Here is a 4,934-nt window from a genome sequence, read left to right as displayed (position 1 = left end):
ATTTTTAGTGTTGCGTGAGTCTGAGAGGTCACGCTGGAGGTTTTCAGATATATATATATTTATATATATATATAGTATTCCTCCGAACTGTACCTGCACGTCACCATCGAGTGAAATGAAAAAGCCGAAGGTAGTCCGCCGCACGTCACTCCGCCCTGCGGCTGCAGAATTCAGCTCTGATCGGACCTGGCATCCATAGCTTCAGGAGCTCCACGACGGCTTCCTCCGTCTGTCCGCACTGATATAACTCTTCATCTGCCTGAAAACATAAAGTGTGTGAGGCAAAAAAAAACAACCAACAACAACAAAAACAACAAGCTCAACGTTGAACTCTTCGGCTAAAGGTCGACACAGGAAAAACACAAAAAACGGTTAGGAGGCAATCCGAATTTCACTTCATTTCAGCTGACACAAATAATTGAGGTATGTAGTTGATTGTTGTGGTAGACTAATATTATAATGCTATACATCTGAACGTACAATTTTTGTAGCTTGCGTATCTGGTCAAGTCTCGTCGCCAACTTTGTTAACCTACCGCGTAAAAAACAATTCTTGGAGTAGAACAAACTTGCTCCGTATTAGCAATGTGTGAGGCTTGCAACTAATGTGTCACAGAGGCTCTGATGAATCTGATTTATTATAAAAAAGAGTTAAATCCAGTTATTTCTGAGGCATTTCTCAGATTATCGGGCTAACCTCACTTCACCGGGAGAGCTACGTGTGAGTGTAGCTACGGAAGGACCGGCACGATTGCCAGGTGAGAGTCCACGTTACTAGCTAGCTGGTCAAATGAACCCACGTATATCCGTGTGGACCAATCAGCGGCAGTGCCACTTAAGTGTGTAATATTGGGAGATTTTTCAAACTGTGACATCAAGTGGTTATATTTCAGATTGCAGCGTTCCCCTTAGGGACTCCATATCCTCCCTTTCCTAAGCTTGCCAGCGAACTACGGTGGCCTGCGAGCACAGACCTGGATACCTCGTGCTCATTCTTCTTCGTTGGTTCATTTGAGGGCGTGAGCGTTCACCCTGAATACTATACGCGGTGTCATGTGGGCCGAATTGTCCACACCAGGCTTCCTTAGAAATATGGCTGTGCAAGATGGCAGCTAACTGGGAGCAAGGCCCTTGATCTATGTATATTCTTATATACTTATAAGAACCCTTCTAAGGGTTGAAAAAACCAAATTACTTTTAATTTACTGCAAATAAACACTTTATTGATGCATTTTTGGATGGTACATTGCAGAAGGTAGTTGTCTGGAAAACACCGTTGTTTGCTCATTTACTGAGTTTACAGCGACTGAGGCTCTCTGTCGCCTCCTGTTGAGCTCAAATGAAAGTTACAGCTAAGAACAAGAATCAAAGTTCGAATGAAGTCTCAGAGAGCACAGTGTGATGGAAGTTTTATCATCTACCGGCGCTCACAACGCCTCATAAAACAACAGCAAATACATTTTTACCTTTTCCCCGATAAAGTGAACTTCACTTTCTTCTTTACCTGTCTTCTAATTTACATGTACAGTTTTGAACAAAAGAGTTTCGCTCTGTTAAGAACAGATAACTGCCGATTTGACTGAATCTATTATTGATATATCAGAATAATACTTTTTAAAAAAAAAAAAAAAAAGATACATTCAACTAAGCGAGCCTTAATCCAGTTGTTAAAACAAACTATTTTAAGGAAAATCTCCCCTTTGTCATACAAAAGATTACATTCACTTTTATTCCATTCCTTTTTTTTTTCTCTCTCCATTTCCTGTCTTCCACTGATAAGCTCCACTCGCCACCAAGCACAATGGCTCCATTGTGCCGAACCCACAGAGCTGATAATGTTGCCTGACATTAAGGCCAATAATGTTAACTCCCATTCACGGCGCCGTTTTTGATTGGAACGTGGACCCACAAAGGATGCCATAATATTCTCTGCTTTCAGAAATTAAGGATCCCGAAATGAAGCGCTCCCCGCCATTGATCCGCGCGACTGTGGTCGGAGCATTTTTGAGATGTCTTTTGTAGACATGACGTATATATAGGCAAAAGTAAAACCGATATAGCTCCAACAGTATGGCAATATTTCAGGGTCCAATATTTTTATCGGAGCCCAGTGGAGCCGACGAACTCAGTGAATTACCCCCCAAAACAGAAGATTTAGCCCTCTGTTTACAGCGTTCACGTAGAAAAAAAAACAAAACACTTTTTTTTTTTCTCGTCTTCTCCGACATCGCAAAAAAAAAAAAAGGGCTGATTTCCGGAACTGCACATGCTTTCCAAAAACTGGATAACAAGTACTTGGCCTTTACTCACGTCTGTTTAATTGACAGGATAGAGACAGATGTCACTGTTAGCTGATAATGGTCAAGGGAGTTTTTTCTTGGCGTAACTATTTAAAAATAGGCGAGTGAGCTCATTTCATTTCGGCTGCTCTTGCCGCGCAACGCCGCCAACAACATTTGGGAAACTTACTCACACAATCTGTCCTCTGCAGCAGAAAGACTGAGGGATTCTCAATGTCCTTCAGCTCATCCCGGGCTACCCACTCAATTGTTTTGCTTTCTTCCTTTCTTTCTTTCTTTCTTTCTTTCTTTCTTTTTTTATGCCTAATAATATTCATATCCCCCTGAACGCTGACCTGCAAAAAGGGGGCTATTTCCGAGCTGTCAGTGCAACGTCTTTATCTCCACTCTGCAAATGTTGGGGTCAGCCAATACGCAGCGCTCAGCAGACAATTCTCCCAAAGACCTAATGTGATTAATGGGTGTCACTTAAGAGGGGCAGAGTGAGGTTGGGGGAAAAAAAAAAAAAAAAAAAAAAAAGTCATCCAAAGGAGATAGTTGCGCGAGAGAAAAAAAAAAAAAAGCCGCTAAGTCAGTGGCGGCGAGATTCTTTTCGGCCTCGCGCTTCAAAATGACGGAGGAAGAAGAGGAGAAAAAAAAAAAAAAAAAAGGAGAGAGAGAGAAAAAAAAAATTCAATGTCACTTTCAAAGTTTTTAAGAGAGCCCGGGGAATGCAACCTTCAAATGAGATGCGGGCAAGAGTGTGCAACCAGTAATTAGTTTGCTTTGTGACGGAAATGTTTTTTTTTTTTTTTTTTTTTTTTTTTTATTTGCCAGCTGCATGTTGGCATAGCTCCCGAAAATTCCTGACATTGCCAATTTGAAATAGAAGAAGAAGAAGGAGAAGGTGCAATTTCAGTTTTTTCTGCAACATGGCTGTTTGCCACTGGTGTAGAAGGTTGCGGTTTGTTTTTCAAGGCTGTCCAGTCACTTTGTGTCCTTGCCGGTGCCTTTTTCGCGTTCATTTATCGGCCACACGTGGACGTTTGTAACATAAATGGGATTTGGGATCGGTGTTACACGTGTGGTTGAATACTTTATCTACTTTTTGTTTTTATTCAGCCTGAGAACCTGCTGGAGAGCGGTGCACATGTTCATTCGGGGGGGGTGGGGGTGGGGGGGGAAGAGCCCATGGAAAACACTTTCAAAGAAGAAGAAGAACAAGGCGACACTCGGTGAATCATGTTTGCCGCCGTTGTTTAACTGGACTAGGCGTATGCAAACTACGGCTCGGGGGGGGGGGGCCATATGCGGCCTGTTAAGTTCTTTTTATTCCGGGGCGCCGAATTATATTAATAGTCAGTAAGTCATGTCAAAAAAAGAAGCTGTATTTCATCCATTTCCCCCCCCCCCCCAGTGTTTTAAGAGTCATTTCAATGAAGAACTAAATACTGTGGGGCTTCAGAGACACAGATTTTGTTATAACTTTGCCTTGGTTCATTTTCAATTGACATTAAAGCATGTTTCCTACACATCCCATGATATATCTTTTCCTCCTATGAGGTGGGTCACCGAAACACTCCATCTATGTGCTCCTGCTCCAGGCCTTCTGTCAGATTTTACAACCCACTGTGGCCCCGTCAGTCAAAAGGTTTTCTCAACCCTGGTCTAAACCGTGTCCAAGGCTAGTCGGGAGTGGAGTCATCTGTATTCACAAAACACATTTAAAAAAAAAAAAAAAAAAAAAAAGCTGATGAAATTATTTGTTTGTTTGTTTTTTACAGTGGAATGCCACAAAAGAATAGACAAAAAATAAAGCAGAAACTACTCACTTCCAGTTCTCCCCCATTGTAATGAGTAACACAACGAAACAATGCAACGCTCAATACGTAGAAATAACGTGTTCAAAAAAAAAAAAGGACCCCATCCTCTCGGTTGTTTTCCATCTTCGCAAATGTCCTTGCCTCCTCTTGTATTGACACCTCTGGAAAGTCGCTTTATCTCTGCTCGCCGAGTGTCTGACGCATCTGCTCATCGATGGAGTCCTTGAGCAAAAGTTTGTTTGTTCCTATGGATCACATTGAGGCAATAAAACGCCCATTATTTAACAGTTTCGTCAACTTCACTCGCTTTTTAGTGTCTCTTTCTTAACGCTGCTACTCAGTCGAGCGTGATGCCGATTCAGTTGGGGTTAGATTTAAAGAGAAGCGCTGATATAAAAGGACGAGAAATCAATACACAATCGCCAATAAATGTTGAAAAGCTCTGTGTGTTTCCACGAATGCAGGTTTCTTAGCAATAGTTAACAAACAATTTCTTATATGACAACGCTTCAGCGTGTCTGTCGTGTGGTGCCGCAGACTTCCCAACAGGCGGACTGAGATTCGAGAGAGCAACGGCTTCATGACCGCGGAGAACTTGTGTTAGCGTTGAAGAATTAGTTGAGTGATGAAACGCAACATAATTGGCCAGTATAGCAGTAAAGCAAAGAGAGTGCCCGCACACTCACAGTTTCTTCATTTGTAATCAGCTGCATTCCATCAAACTTGTGACCGCTATGGAAAATGAATGCGGCACAGATTTTGCCTCCTTATCTCAGATTGCAGGTGTCTGATTTGATGAGCGTGGCCGTTACCGTCGTTCGTAACATCGATTT

The sequence above is a fragment of the Nelusetta ayraudi genome, unplaced genomic scaffold (assembly GCF_046127955.1).
Source record: "Nelusetta ayraudi isolate G7.1 ecotype Tasmania unplaced genomic scaffold, CSIRO-AGI_Nayr_v1 ptg000073l, whole genome shotgun sequence".
Lineage (NCBI taxonomy): Eukaryota > Metazoa > Chordata > Actinopteri > Tetraodontiformes > Monacanthidae > Nelusetta > Nelusetta ayraudi.
The sequence above is the reverse complement of the archived record's forward strand: the minus strand, read 5'-3'. Positions refer to the sequence as shown.